The 16,514-nt window shown below is 38.1% G+C and overlaps 1 pseudogene; it reads left to right on the top strand.

Annotated features, from left to right (window-relative positions):
• Positions 1–2,673: 2,673 nt before the first annotated feature.
• Positions 2,674–16,514, top strand: part of LOC148028077 (uncharacterized) — a 33,741-nt pseudogene continuing 19,900 nt past the window's right edge.

Genomic DNA, 16,514 nt, shown 5'->3' with positions numbered 1-16,514 from the left:
TGTTGTTCTTCAGTTTGCATGCTCCAAATCATGCACCATAGCTCCAGCTCTCTCCAGTTGTGCATCGGACTGTGCCGCCTTCATTTTGCGTTGAAAAATGCGGGCTGCTCCCTGCTCAGCCCCTGGTCACTTTTTGACCTATCCCAGGTCACTTGTTGGTCATTTAAGTCTATTACTTCAGGTCCCATGTGAACCTAGTGGACTTTTGGCAACTTTTGGCAAATTTCTTGAGTTCTGACCATATTTTTGCACTTGAATTAATGTGATTTATCCTGCAGACTATCAATTACTTCCAGTTGACCAAGTTGTAGGTTCCCATAGGCTTATTTTTCATAAATATACATGGTATAACTGAAAATGATATGCTAAATACAAAAGAACTTATGTAACTAAGTTGGTTATTGGATAACAATGTCTAAATTTTGTATGCGAATTCCTCATATAACTTCCAGTGAAGCTCTTCTGTGTTCATAAGAATCCCATGATTTATATTATGAACAGTAAACTCTTTGACATTCACCCCCTCCTAACCTGCACATCCTTCGGCATGTGCCATTTCATAAGATTACAGGTCAAGGAGAGTCTTCTTCTGATATAACTTCATCTTCATTCTCTAAGTATTTTTCTTCCTGCATGTCTTCAAGTAGAGGGCTCATATCTAAGTCATCAAGTTCATAAGTTAAAGATTCTCTTCGTTTGAAGAGTTTGATTCGTTTCCCGGCTATTGGAATCTTAATCTTGGTCCCATCCATTTCAGTCAAAGAGTAAGTAGCATTATTATGTACTACTTTTACAACATATGGTCCAAACCATCGCTTGGCTAACTTCCTATGAGCACTATATTGATTGTCCAAGATGCTATCATAGACAAGAACCCAATCATTCTCTTGAATAGCTCTTGGACGGAGTCGATGATGCTTGTCAAACCTCTTCTTATTCTTTAATCTTGTTGTTTTCAGCCTTTCAATGGCTGTTTTGACATCTTCTGGCCTTCTTTCAAGTTGCCTTATGTGCAAAGACAGCAACTCTTCTCTATTCATGCCTTCATCCCAAGGTAAGATACTCCACATTAGGGCAAAAAACGTTTCAAAAATGGCACTTGTAAGAAAATGATTAAGTTACTAATTAGTTGAGGTTTTAGAATAATGAACCCTCCAAATTTGGCCATTCAGACGTGATTAATGGGAGAATTTATTATTCATTTAAGAGGTTATCCATTAAATGCCTAAGGACGTTAATCTCTCCTCTTCACTTTGTTTCTTAGTTCTTAAAGCAGATTTTACTCTGTCGTAAAATTGCTCACCAAAATCACGTCCAGTTCTTACCAGCAGCGTGCATTGGTCTCCCTTCTTCTCCTTTCACAAAATCTTGAGAAGGTGATCAACAATCAAAAGAGTCTCTACACAGAGGATCAATACCACTTACTTGCTGATTGAGCTATAGAGATATGGTTCTCCGTGGACCTGAGACGAGATCATCTCATTAGTTTTCAGCAGACCCAACTAGGTTGGGACATCTAAGCCGCATCTTTACTTCGACCCCTAAGACATCCATTTTGTAAGATTTTGTTTCAACTAAATCCAAGCTTTTTCTTCAATCTCTTCAATTTGATTCATAAGAAAATGGGTAAAAGAGTCCCATGGTGTTGATGCAAATTGGTAGGGATAGATATACTAAGGATAATTCTTAAGCTAATAGAATAGAAAGTGAAAAATTTCACTTTGATCTTGACACTTGAAAATAGAATATCTTCATTATACAGTGTTGTAATATCAACTTTTTAGCAAGCACTAATGGATAAGACAAGGATAATATATTATAATTAGAAGAAAGGAAGTACTTTGATTTCTAGGAGATAAAAATATTTACCTAGTAATAGATTGAAAATGTTTATTCTTCAATTTTGTCTCTTAAAATATAAAAAACATTAAACAAGTAATAGATAGAAGTATTAGTGATATTGTGTATCATATCAACTTTAGGACTAAGATGATTTTATGTGTGCAGGATGCTTCGAAGAATATGAAGGATACAACTTCTTACTTGATATTAGCTCTTGGGAGTATTTTTCTCATCATACCCTCAACTATGATTAGCACTATGGGGTTTCAAGTTTCAATATCTTCAATTGTGATTCTTGTTAGCACTATTAGATTTCAATACCTAAATGGTGGCTTGATGTCATGGGATGATACTACTCATGCTATCATATCCTAGCAAATCTCTTAAGATCTCTTTCCTTGATTTGTAAGAAGAAATAGAAAGGACTTGACTCTATTTCTTTCTCTCAGAACTCTGATTCTAATGCAGATTGATTTTATAATTGAAATCATCACTACATTATTGATGCTTTATCCTTGTATATCTTTTTTCAAATGTAATATATCTCAATTTCACGAAAAAAGACCATCAAAATAATCTTTGTGATTATAGATCTCCTTTACTCTATAGCATTCATGATCTTATTTATTCTTTAAGAATAGTTTAAAGAGTATTATATGATGTTAAACAAAGTTCTCTACATGAAATAACATGAACTTTTGACAAGTCAATGAAGTTAGATAAATAAATAACATGAACTTTCTTGAGTAGAAGAGCAAAAAAGAGCCTAAAAAAGACCCCAAAAATCACAAAAAAATCACCCAAAAATAGCATGTCTGATACGACGCGAAAATGGGGTGTCCGAGCTGCTCGGACGCCCCATTTCGCGCATGTTCGATACGGCGCGAAAATGGGGTGTCCGAGCAGCGGGGTGTCCGAGCTGCTCGGACACCCCATTTTCGCACCGTATTGGCCATGCTATTTTTCGCGCCGTATCGGACATGCTCGGACACCCCTCTTGTAATGACTTATTTTTTGTGAGACCTTAAACCCATCAAAAAAATTCAAAAAAAAATCCATAAGTTTATTAGGCTCTTAAAAAATTTAAAAATTTTTAAAGATTTTTTTGAGCTTGTTTACTATTTTAAAACAAATTTTTAGTAAAAAAGAGTCTAAAAAAGACCCCAAAAATAACAAAAAAATCATCCAAAAATAGCATGTCCGATACAGCGCGAAAATGGAGTGTCCGAGCAGTGGAGAAGACCCCAAAAATCACCAAAAAATCACCCAAAAATAGTAAACAAGCTCAAAAAAATCTTTAAAATTTCTAATATTTTTTAAGAGCCTAATAAACTTATGAAAATTTTTTTATGGGCTTAAGGTCTCACAAAAAATAAGTCATTACAAGGGGGGTGTTCGAGCAGCTTTGAAGGACCCTTGCGGAGATTCTGTTGTGCCACTCTTGCACCATATCAACTCATCCACAATACGGAGCGAGAAGTATAGTACCAAACATTATGCTTTTTGCCACGTTCGCGTCGTATGAGCTGCTTCACGATACAACGCGAATATGACCCTGCGAAAATTTGGCTTTGCTACTCTCGCATCATATCAACTTATTCTCACATGGTTGACTTTATGACTTTATGAATTATTCTTACATTGTTGCTGCTCATGCTTATAAGATCACCCTAATGAACAAAGATTTTAATATGATTAGCAGAATAAGGTACCGAGGATGATGTTTGTAAGAGAAAAATCGATGTACTTGGACCTGTTAATTATAAGAGAATGAGTGAGATGTATGGGCAAATGGTTATCAATGTTTCTTACACTTCTGAGGAAGAGGACTATCTTAGCATATCTCATGATGACAAGTCCATGCTAGTTGTAAAAAGGATATTTAATTGTTAGATTCTGTAGTTTATTATTGCATAAGGTAAGGCATTTTGACTCTAAAAATTTTTAGTATATAGAATAATTGTACTATTGATTGCAAATAACACCCCTTTATTTTTACTATTAGCTTTAGGACATTGATTGCATCTCTTAGCCAATAAATCTCTAAAATTATGTGTATTGTTGATCCACTGTTATCAATGGAATTTTTTTCGAGATTTGGTTCAAATATAGCAATGTTTTTCAAAGCTTTTGATTCCATCACAACTACCATATTTTTTTAAATTACATCAGATACACTCACCAGAGAAATTATCCTCATGAACTCTCTGAGTGGTATCCATGGCCAAGGAAGAATGTGGGTTGAATGGAATACTGCTTGCTTTTTGGTTAATTATTTATTTTATTTGATTGTCTATTTTAGTTACATGTTTCCATTTGCAGTGCTGGCACACTCATGACTACCTTCTTGGACACCATATATGAGGATATTGTTGATCCTAGAAAATGATATAACTCTCTCTAACAAGAAGTACCATCGCAAAGTCACAAAGTCATACATATACTTGTGGAAAGAGAGTGCTTTTCAAATGTCTGCAGGACAATAGATTCAAAGATACTCAAGATAGATGGAGTGAATGCAAGTCTCTTTCATATTGTTGGTTTTTTAAGGGACCCTTTTTTACCAACTTGTCACATTTTTTCTCGTAGTGCTAAGATTACCCTAACTCATATATGCGATGGATAAGGGAGCAATGTATTGAGTTGATTTTGGATAGGGTAATCACACTAGTTGATTCCGATTCCCCTCCACAAAGCCACTAAACATGCATAATAAAAGAACCCACAATCTGATCAGCATAGATAATGTCTGTGAACACCTTATGAATCGCATGGAAGGTTCCACTTAAGCTTTCCGTAGGTTGCCATTCCGTACTTGTTGATAGAAATATATCTACAACTAAGAATTCATTATTAGTACTTGCTTAAATGAAAAAAAAAAACGTTATCAACTCAAGTCTTACAATGTGTTTGCTACGAAACATACTCGTTTGGAGGCAAGTGGATATCCTTTGCCATATAAACATGTTGTAGTTTGATAAACCACCCTTCATGCATAATTTTGAAAGAAATGATACGTCCCTTCCAGTGATGTTTAATATCCTCTCATTTTTTTCTTTTCACCTTGTGAGAGTCCTTGCAAGAGGGCAGCATGGCAACCTAATCGTTTATACTAAAGATCTTTGGCTTCCAATTTTCATCAACTCTGCTATAGATAGTGCAAGAGTTTACTAAACAAGAAGAGCGCCTTCTAGATGCCATACTTAAATTAAATTCACAGATAAAGAAGCTCATCGAGAAAGATAAATGAACTAAAAAGCAGAGAAAGAAGCTCACTGAGAAAGGTGAATGAACTAAAAAGGAATATTAAGAAGACTAATGAAAATATATTGGGCGCCAAAAAGTTTTCAACTTTCAAAAAAATCATCATTAACTTCACAGCAACTTTATTATGTCATTTGTCAGATTTTATAAGTAAATAAGGACTTCGGGACTACCAAAACATGTCAAACATTGAAGATTTTGGCTAAAAAGGAGGAGAGAATCACGAAGTGGACTCTACTATCTCCAAAAAAGAGGAGACAAAAATACCATATTCTTGCACACGTGGCAAACTCTCTTTGGCCCTTTTCTTAATCCCGTGATTAACAAAAGTGCATTTTTTGAAGCATTTTCGGCCCTAATGTGTGACAATGGATTCCTCAATAGGCATAATAGGTGGCTGTCCATATATAAGTTCAGCTCGCATATATCCTATCATTGCACTATGGGTGGTTCTATTAGCCCATAATGCAAATGGTAGCATTTTAGGCCATTCCCTCATCTTTCCTTTGCATGATTTTGCTAAAGCTTTAAGAATTGGTTGATGACCTCTTTCACTCTTATCATTGCCTTCAGGGTTGTAGGTTGAAGTAAGAGATAGCTTAATTCCCAATTGAGCAAAGAAATGGCGAGTCTCATCAGCATCCAATTCTCCTCTATCAGCAGTTACTTTAGCAACACATCCATACCTGCAAAATACTTCTTCAAGTAAAAATCTACAAACAGCATGAGTGGACTTTGATGTCAAGGCTTTTTCTTCCACTTGATTTGTGAGATCTTCTCTAGCAAGTACTAGATATCTCATGTTCCAAATTCCTGTAGGCATGGTTACTAAATCAATAGCCCATCTATAGTGAATGGATAAAGGATAGGTAGGCTGAAGCCCATCTCTATGCTTTCCAAAGAATACATTTGACAAACATGACAAGACTCAACAAAATGCTCAATGTCTTTATACATATTTTGCCACCAAAATTTCTCTTTTATTTTGGCAAAAGTGCCCCATATGCCTCTATGACTAGCCAATAGGCTTTCATGAAATTCTTGTATGACTTGTCTTTGTGTCTTTTTGTCTCCTAAGACACGAACATGCGCCCTTCCTTTCTTTTTCGCATGCCTCCAAAGGTAGCCATCTTTAAGAAAAAAACCATAAGCTTTTCTCTTAATTCTCTTGAACTCTTCATTAATCCAATTTTCCTTCTTTGTCATAGTGCTCAAAAATTGGCCAATTTTTAGCCAATCATCTGCATAATATTCTTCTTTAAAGTGTGAACAAACCATAACATAACATTGAACATGATGTTTACTAGCTGTCCATTGTCCTTCTTTGGTTGTTTCATCCTTCCTTGTTGATGTAAAATTTGTTTTAGCAGCTGAACCTGTTGTACTTGCTGTAATTTTTGTTGTACTTGCATTTTTGACTGCTGAATCAACATTAGATTCAGCTATACTTGTTGTTTTCAGATTTGTACCTGCATTAACAGCATCATTTATAAACTCTGATTCTTCTTCATCCATCATTTCTTCTTTATCCATATATCTGGCATGTGAAAGCATGTCAGCAACTGGATTATCTCTACCTACAATATGTTTCAAATTAGGATTTAAGGATTTAATATAGGCTATCCATCTTAGCATGGCTATGTCGGGAGTGGAACAGTTGGCGATCATGCCCAAGAGTGGAAGGCAATCTTTTTCAACTATAATGTGTGCACCCATGAAGTACTCCCTGTCACATTTTAATGCAGTTACTACTCCACAGTTCTCTTTTAATTTGAGCATACCTTCTTTGTCGTTCATTAAGAACCTTCGCTCCAAAGCAGATTACATATCTCTTGCCTTCAAGGTCGTCTTGACCAACTGCCCATCCTATTCCAATAGGACTTGTGTCAACTGTGAGTATAATGTGCTGTCCATTAGAGTAATTAGCCCTCTTTAAAGTGGGGGCTGAAATCAGCATTTTCTTGAGTTTTCGAATAGCCTGAGTATGTTCTTTTTCCCATATAAACCTTTGGCCCTTTCTTAGAAGCTGATAAAGACTTTCAGCAACATGGAAAAAATGTGGTATCCAAATAAGGTAGAAGACACATGCACCAAGAAATCCTCTCACCTCTGAAGCATTTGTACATTCTTCCTGCATTTTGCTGATAGCATCTATTTTGGATGGGGAAGGCTTTCGGCCATATGGACCACACAGATGACTGACCATAAGGACTTCTTCGACTCCAAAAACATATTTAGCTCCTGAAAGAGTAAGATGGACTTCTTTTAATTTAGACAGGATTTGAGCACAATCATTAATATGATCAGAAACAAACTTTCGACATCCAAGTTCATTAAGTTCTTCATTTTTCTCATGAACTTTACATCCTTTGATTGGAACATCATCAAGAAAAGGAAGAGTCAATTGAGAAATATAATCCCTCAATACTTTATGCATAGCATTCATCATGTGAGCTACTGAATTCGTAGCTCCTTGAGGTAGAGTATACATGCGGACTACGCCAAGAGGCGTCTTCATTGTGGTACTGTCACGACTTTCCAAAGCAAGCTGAAATTGGTCGTAGCCTGAATATAAATCTCTCATGGCATAGATTGCCCTACCTGCAAAAGCTTCAGCAAACTCATCAACAATTGGCCCTGATCCAACATTTCTAATAGTGACTTTATTGACGGGTTGTAAATCTTGAATGAATCGCAAAGATCCATTCTTCTTAGGTACGGTAAACCATAGGTTGGAATATGGAGCTGAAGATGGCTCCAATATTTGCATTTTTATCTTTTCATTTAGAACTTCCAATAACTTAGGCAAATGAGCCCTTGGAACCGGAATTAGTTTAAGATTCCAAGGAACATGTGGGACCGTAAAAATCACCATTGGTGCCACAATGCTTAGATCCACACAACCAATTTCATGTGGCTGAAATGAAAAGGCTTTACCATGATTCTTTAATATCTGCATGAAGATTTGCTTTTCAGCTGCCACCGGCAAGAGGAAAGAGTCTTCACCAATTTTCAACTTTTGTAGACTTTCTACTGTAAATTGGTAACCAATATCTTTAGGATCACGAAGGCTTGGCTGTTTGGATACCTTTTCTGCCAGTCCTTCGCTTTCAGGCGGTAGAGGAGTAGCTACCGGCTTGACCTTTTTATCAACTATTTTATACTTTGTTTCTACTCTTACTTCATCCTTGTTTGGCTGTCTAAAAGCTTCATAATCTGCAAATTCTTGAATTATGTCATACATATCCAATGTACATACCTGTATGGACTGATTTTTAGCTTGATTTTCTGCATGAACAGCTGTATAAATTTTAGCCATTGTATCATTATAATTCGGCCCATAAAATAGTCCTGAAATTTCTTCATCTTTAGGTAAAACATCAATTTGCTTCAACTGTTGCTCCATATGACTCAAATACTTTCTTTCAGCCCTGTTCATGGCTGAAAACTGTTTATAACAGCCCACACCATTGGCTGAAAAAACCTATAAATCAGCTTTTGGCCTTGCCTCCTTCATATGTGGAGGAAATTTTTTGTGACATGATGCACTGCCATAGCCTCCACTTATAGCAGCGCTACTCAAAAACCGTTAAATTCTCGGGCATTAGGAGGAACAGGATGATCTCTCAATCGATCCCTATTCCGATGGTGATTAACATAGACGGTCAGGAATTGGACAGCTTTATCATTATCCTTGCTTCTTATCCGAGCATATGATGAATCATCATCAAGAGCCTTTGTCTCTAAACGAAACTAATAGTAACTTGTACATAAGGACATGCTGCATAAAGATCGCCAGAAGAGTTATTGGCTGCCTTCATGAGCCATCCTGGGTCCACATCAATGGGCCATCCACCAGTCTCATAGAGACTTCTTGACATAACATTAATTTCCGAACCATGGTCTATAAGGGCAATGCATGGAGTTTCTTTTTCACCGATTTTAACAGCAGTTTCAATAGTCACCCTTGCCTGATGGGTACGGGAGTAGTGACTACTAGGAATAAAGTGAGCTTCACTTTCTTCTTGCATGTTGTGAAGAAGAGTCTCTTTCTTACTCATGGGCTGCACTTTAGATTGAGAAGTCCCCACCATAATGGCTTCTTCAGTTTCTGCTTCATAAATGTCTTCATCTTTGGCTTCTATGGCTGCAATCAATTCTTTGATTGCCTCCAATCGAATCCCTTGAGTTTTCAGCTTCTCTTTCATCCTGCAAATATACTTGAAGTACTTGCAAAAAAGCATGTACAGATTCTTCAGTTTCCTCACCAACATATTGTCTTTCTCGTTTAATTACATCAATTATTACATCATGAAATCCTCATTTTGCAATACGGAGAATTTCACCTAATGTAAATTCAATTCTACTTCCAAGAATCCTTTCTTCTAGGATCCATTTAAGATCCGTTGCGGTCTCTATGTCAGACTGCAACTTGTAACTGGGATGTTTGCTTTTTCTTTTTCCTTCTATCTTCTTTGCTTGAGGGGCATCTCCCATGTCAAATTTTGGTGGCGGCGGATTTTCAACAGCCTTTTGTTGGTCTGGTTTACTTCTTGTTATGCCTTTAGTCGGTCTTGAAGAAGAAGGACTGGCAATATCTTCTTCTCTTCTTCTCTTTTCTTCTATCATGGCTTCTTGATTATTAATTTCAGCTAACCGAGCAAAAGCTGAAAATGAATCCATAGGCTCGGACCAACCGGTTCTCCCTGGAATACATTGACTGGCAGTGGTTAAATCATCTTTAGTTGCCTTGCCTTGCTCCATGCGTTCCAAGGCTTGCGTCCACACTTTAGATTTTGCATTAGTTTTACATGCTTTAACAATTTCATTAGTTGGCTCAATTTGTAGCCCATAAGTTGCAGTATCAATAGCTGCATAGGCCATTCTTGTTGCCAAATCCTCCAATCTTTTCTTCATGCCACCATTGCCGAAGTTTGGCTCAAGAGGAAGCCTGGTTTCGGTTGCATGAATTTTACCATCCTTCCAAAAGACAAATTTTTGTGCTTCAGCTTCACGGAATGCACTGCACTCCCTCTTGTCATGCTGAAGGCTATCACACCAAATACAACGTCTTTTGAAGCCTTCTCGTGCAGGCCTTTGGGCAATTGACCGACCCCTTTCTTCTACTTTTACATCAAGCCTTTCTACTTTAGAATTAATTTTCGTTAGATTAAGATGGAGATCCCACATGCTTTTAATTAGCTCGTCCATAACATCCTTCTTTGGAGATGGAACATCGGAATTTCTTGGTTGCTCGGCCATAGAGACAGGAGGTCGAGAAAGTGGAACATGCTTCTTCATAGATTCAGCTGTTGCAGGGGTTGATCCCCATCTTAGGCGCAATCGCTCTCTTCGAGCAATCATATTAACTGCTTCAGTGACATCACTCCAAGCAGTCATTAATCCCGACTCAGAGTCAGGGTCTTCAAGTCGATCAGTTAATTTCTCTTGAAGAGAAGAATCTACGGCCTTTAGAAATAATTCAATCTTTTGACTTTCCATACCTTGTTGGTTGTCAGGATCTAGTTGGGAAAATTTGCTTTCCAATTCTCGATGAAGAGCAGTAGCGGTTATAGACCCTTATTGGGCCTTTCGACCCATTCCGTGAAGACTTTCTTTGTCATAAGGCCAGAATCTTCAAGGAAAAATTCTTCTCAAAGAGCCTTCTTGAACACAGTCCATCTTGCATCTTTTTGGAAAAGACCATGAATTCGGTCCTGGAGACCATGCACAGCCAGGCGGGCAAAATAACAGCTCCAGGCATGTTGAGGGATTCCAAAGAAGACCATCTTGTCATTATAAAGGCGGATAAAAGAGGATATATTTTTCCCATTAAATTGCTTGAGCTCTTGTCCAACTGTTTCTAAGGCTTTAATGGCAGCAGCATCAATCCGCTCTTCTTCTTGTCTCCGATGTTGTTGCAATTGCAACTGCTGCTGAAATTGCAACCGTTGTTGTTGGCTTTCTTGCATTAGACAAACCAACTGTTGCAAGGCATCTCCTCTGGAACTTGATGACTCTCCCATTGGACTTCTTCTTCCGCAGCGGACCTTCACGTCGGGTTCAGCACTATCGTCGTGTTAAGGGTTGAAGGTCTACCACCGAGGCTTTAGTGCAGAAGAGGAGTTTAGGATTCAAGGTTCAGGAAGTGGAAATAGATTGGGGTTTAATAAGATCTAGGATTTAGAAATGATTTAGGTACGGAAGAAGAATTCAAGCTTTTTCACTATGTACTTAGCATACATGAATGAAAGAAATAAGTCTATCTTGATTACATCAAATGCCTCTGGATATATATATCATATCATAAAGGACATTTTCAGATTCTCAGTTCAATTATGAATATCAAATGCAAGATCTAATGGCATTTATTTCAAGTACATAGAAGGATTTCAACCCTTTGGAACAAGTATAATGTTGATAGATTCAAATGCATTCAAGATTTGGGCCAATGATACATGAAATGAATTGAAGAAGCATAATTTTAGCTTCAGCCTTGTTTTAAAACAGAAAATTCCAGCCCATAATTAAGCTCAAAATGAGTGCATAAACTCATGAAGAAGCACTTCTAATCGTTAATGTTCAAAGTCTTGATGAAAAGAGATCATTTCCTTCTATTTCAACCACATAAATCTCTTGTTTGCTCATAAAAATGGACCATAACAGTGGGCTGCCCCGTTTATGACTGGTTATTTCAGCCCATAATAGCCCATATACCTTCAAAATCCTCACCCTTTGCTTGCCCCAAATTCACTCAAGTACTTGCGTACATATCGGGCTTCATTGGACCAAGAATAAGGTAGACAAAATGAGAGAAGTCGTGCATAAGAGCAGGCTGAATATCTTTCTCTCATATTTCCCTATTTTATAGATTGTTTCAACATGCATTTTCGTCAAACCAAATGGGGAGAGAAGTGGAGATCTCACCATGTTTACTCATTCAGTTTATGGGCCTGTTGTTCTTTAGTTTGCATGCTCCAAATCATGCACCATAGCTCCAGCTCTCTCCAGTTGTGCATCGGATTGTGCAGCCCGCATTTTGTGCCGAAAAATGTGGGCTGCTCCCTGCTCAGCCCCTGGTCACTTTTTGACCTACCCCAGGTCATTTGCTGGTCACTTAAGTCTATTATTTCAGGTCCCATGTGAACCTAGTGGACTTTTGGCAACTTTTGGCAATTTTCTTGAGTTCTAACCATATTTTTGCACCCGAATCAATGTGATTTATCCTGCAGACTGTCAATTACTTCGAGTTGACCAAGTTGTAGGTTCTTTTCATAAATATACATGGTATAACTGAAAATTATATGCTAAATACAAAAGAACTTGTGTAACTAAGTTGGTTATTGGATAACAATGTCTGAATTTTGTATGCAAATTCCTCATATAACTTCCAGTGAAGCTCTTCTGTGTTCATAAGAATCCCATGATTTATATTATGAACAGTAAACTCTTTGACAATGTTTTGCCTGAGTATGAGTAAGAAATAGAAAATTATTGGAAGTGTGCATTCCATGCAGTGTGATTTGTTTTTCTTGAAAATAATTTTTTATTTTATGCATAGAATAATCTATATCAGAATTGTATTGATGATGCCAAGGCATTCCTAAGATAATTTCACTAGACTGCAAAGGTACAACTAAGAAATTTCTTCGTTCAGTATAATCACCAATTTTAATTTCTAAATTATGCACCTCTTGTGTTCCATTATACCTCGTACCTAGGAATGCAGCCTTGATGCAATAATATGTAGAAATAGTATATAAATTCAATTCTTTGACCAATTTTGCAGAAATAAAGTCGTGTGTGCTCCCATCATTATGTAGAATAGTCTTTTCTTTACCATGCACAAAACATTTCATTGTTAATAAGGAATGGGGAGTTGGCATACCTAGAAAAGTATAAGAAGTAGTACCAATGTCATCATCATCTTTCGTAAAATTAGGCATCTCTTCACGTTCTTCATTTTCTATTGCTCCTAGATAATTGATATGAATAGATGGCTTTTTGGATTGACAATTGGCTGTGCTAGATGTCCAGGTTGATGACATTTGTAACAAACTATGGGTTTTGCTTTGGATACATTATTGGTAATGGCAGGAAGCTTAGGAATGTTGGGATTTGACTGAAGAGATGGTTTAGGATTTGGATTTGTATTTGATGGCAACGTGTAATATATTAAATATATAAAAGAAGAAAATTTTCACCTTCATGGCGGCGTATCGAGCTGGAGCGTGAGAGGGGGGATGGAGGAGCCAGCAAGCTCCTCGCTAGAGCTTGCTCGGCTCCCTCGCCATGCATGCTGACAGGCAAGGGGGGAGGATTCCCTCCCCTCCCCTATTTAAAGAGGGAGGGCCGCACGGTTAACGAAGGAGGAAGAGGAGAAGAACATACTCGCCGCCCTGCTCGATTTGTGCCGCCTGATGCTGCCGCCACCAGCCGCCGCTGCCGCCTATCACCTGCAACTTCCCTCTCCACAGCGCCACCGTCAGACTTCTCATTTCCCCCCTAGTAGATTGTCTCCCCCCCCCCCCCTGCCACATGATAAAGAAAGCTTCCTTGTAGAAGCTTCCTAAGGGGGGGCTAATCAAGCCCCCATTCACCCCCTCATATCCCTTCCTGTGATTTTTCATTCCCCCTCCCCCGGGTTTTTAAAACCCTCAAGTTCCCCTTTCTATGCCCTTCCTTACCCTTTTCATTTCCTCCCGGTTCTAACCTTTAGAAACCCTTTGCCCCCTAGTATCCCTCGAAAGCCACCTTAGCCCAAATTCCCTTGACCTCAAAAACCCTTAATCCCCGTGCCGAAATCCATAAGTCCCATCTTTCTTTGAAACCCCGTGTTTTAACCCTCATATTTCTTTACTTCATACACCCCTAAGTTTTTTTAAAAAAACCCCGTGTCCCCTTTCTACTTACACGCCTTTTCCCCCATACTGTAAACCCTTATATTATCTTTCAAATTTTCCTTTGGGTTTGAAAAACCCCTAAGTCCTTTCACGCCAATGCCAAAGATCTCCCAAGGGCTTTCATAGATGTTGTGAAGCCACATTCACACATAACTTTTTCCACCGTGATTATATCCTATAGATCCTTTTTCTCTTAAGCTTTATAAACCTTTCCCTCTTCGAAGAAGCTAAGATTTTAGAGGTCTTATTATCCCTTCTCATGGTCAACTTTTTGAATGACTTCTTGTCTCGAGAGAGAGACGGTGGAAATCTGAAAGAAAGAGTAAAAGCTGCCTTTACGTTTGAACTGTGATGCCACCTAAGAAAGTTCAAGGAGTTGCTGCGGGAGGGTCATCTCCCAGTATACATGTGGATATCTCACCCCAAAACCAGGTTTTTCCTTCTTGGTTTTTTTATTGGGTTTTAAGTCAAATCATGTAAAGATAAATTGTTAAGGATAGGATATATTTTTCCGAGTTATTTACAATGAAGGAGTTCAGTTTAATTGAACAAATGAAATGTATAGAACGTAGTTTCCTTTGAATAGCATCATGCATTTATAACAAATTAGGAACAAGATTATCTACTTACTATAGTAGTATATTTCAGTTAAATTCCTGAAGGTATAAAAGCTGCATCTTGCACCATTAACCCTATTCTTTTTGCAACGAGTCATGATGAAATTCATGAAATGTTTTTTTTTAACGTTGCTCAAATTACTAGGAAGTTATCATTGCTCATTGCATATCTTGGCAAGGAAAAGAATGTTAATTGGCATAAGTTTCGTTTGCAAGGAAAAAGGAAGATTAAATTGAATTTACCTACCACAAAGCAATAAAGTTTAGGACTGAAAAATCAATTGTCACAAGGATAACAAATCGTGCCGAGGTGATCAATATTTCCTTCCAAAAGATAACCAAATCAATCTAAATTTAGAAATACCATGCTGCAAAATATGCCTTGGGAATGATTTAAAGACCAAAGAAACGTTTATACCTTAAGCACTTGACTACCTTCCCTGATTGTAGGGTCAATTAGTTTCGTAAAGGTAAAAGAACTAGGGTTGTCCCTGAGGTTCTTAAAAAGAGACCCTAGGACTGACATACGTTAGCTTAAAGAATCTAAAATGGATTATTTCATCACAGGACTTGCGCAGCAAGTACGAAGTCATTTAGTCTTGTGATTGATTCACAAGGAGAAAGGGTAAATACCCTCAACAAGGATGGCAGATCCTTACGCAAGTTATCTTGCAAAAGGACGTATTCTTGGATATCCTTCTAAATAAGAAAAGTTATAAACCGGAAACTAAAGTATCTAATGAACTTTAGGGTTGACCAAGTTGGGTTAATAAGGTACGCCCTAACCCGGAATATAAAGGATCTCGCCAAGTTGCAAGACACCTTGGAATGAGTGCTGATACACTCAAAAGGAAAGAATAATTCCTTAGCAGTTTGACAAACAACACGGTCGATTAATGGAAATGTTTGTGCTTGCTAGAGATTTTAGAGCACTGTTTGATTTATGAATTACAAATTAAATGAATACATATAGTTCAGGTTGAAGGCCTTAAGGGAGAGGCAGTTTCAGTTACCCCCGACTGCCTGCCTGACCCTAACCAAGGAGGTTGTTGACTGCGCCGAGAACATGGACCGAACCCGCCACGTGAGGTCTCTCCGTTGAGCTCTACTTGGAGCAGGAGGAAGCTTGGGTGCGAGGGGGGGCTCTGGCTGTAAATCCCTCGCTTTCGGGTCCTATACAAGAGGCTAACGTGACTAGGGATTGGATCTCGAGGCTCGCATACTAGTTTATGGGCAGAAGCTTGGAATAGTGATCCCTGTGGATTACTGGATAGCCTTCAGGCGGATTATGGACAAGCCTACGGGCAGAAACTCCTTGTATTCCAAATATAAAAATGATGATATGTTAATAAAGAACTTGTTTGATATTGTTTTTCTATGTCACGTGATAAGATTACATAAAGGAACCAGTGCTTAACGGATTAATTAAAGAAGCTGATTGTTACATGTCAAATTAATGTGTTAGATAATTACATAACTAAAACAAACCGAGGAAAGTGTGGAGGATGGGCCATGGGTCCATCCTACGGATGGGTGGTCCCGGTTAGCTGGGAACTTCTCTCAAAATCTTGAGGAACACAGGAATGATCGTCAAAAGACACGAACAACGAAAGCGTGGACCTAGAGTTATATCTTAACCGATTTACGCTCTTTTAGGGGAACGGAATGGGACTATGCCTTATGGCAGAGAGGTTGAGCTTTGCATCCCTCTCGTTTCCCATTCTCCTTGAACTAAGTGCAGCGTAAATCCGCTTCCGACCTAGCATTTTTGCGTAAAGTAGTTCGCTTGGGTCCGACGCTAGATGCTGTTAGGTAATGACCAATCAAGAAAACCCTAATTTCGGACGATCCTAAGTGGGAACGGCCAGGATACTTCCGCTACATGGCA

This window comes from Lygodium microphyllum, chromosome 12 (genome assembly GCF_053477565.2).
Source record: "Lygodium microphyllum isolate KBCC chromosome 12, Lygodium_microphyllum_v1.1.10, whole genome shotgun sequence".
Classification (NCBI taxonomy): domain Eukaryota; kingdom Viridiplantae; phylum Streptophyta; class Polypodiopsida; order Schizaeales; family Lygodiaceae; genus Lygodium; species Lygodium microphyllum.
Note: the sequence above shows the minus strand (reverse complement) of the source record. Positions and strands in the feature narration are given on the sequence as shown.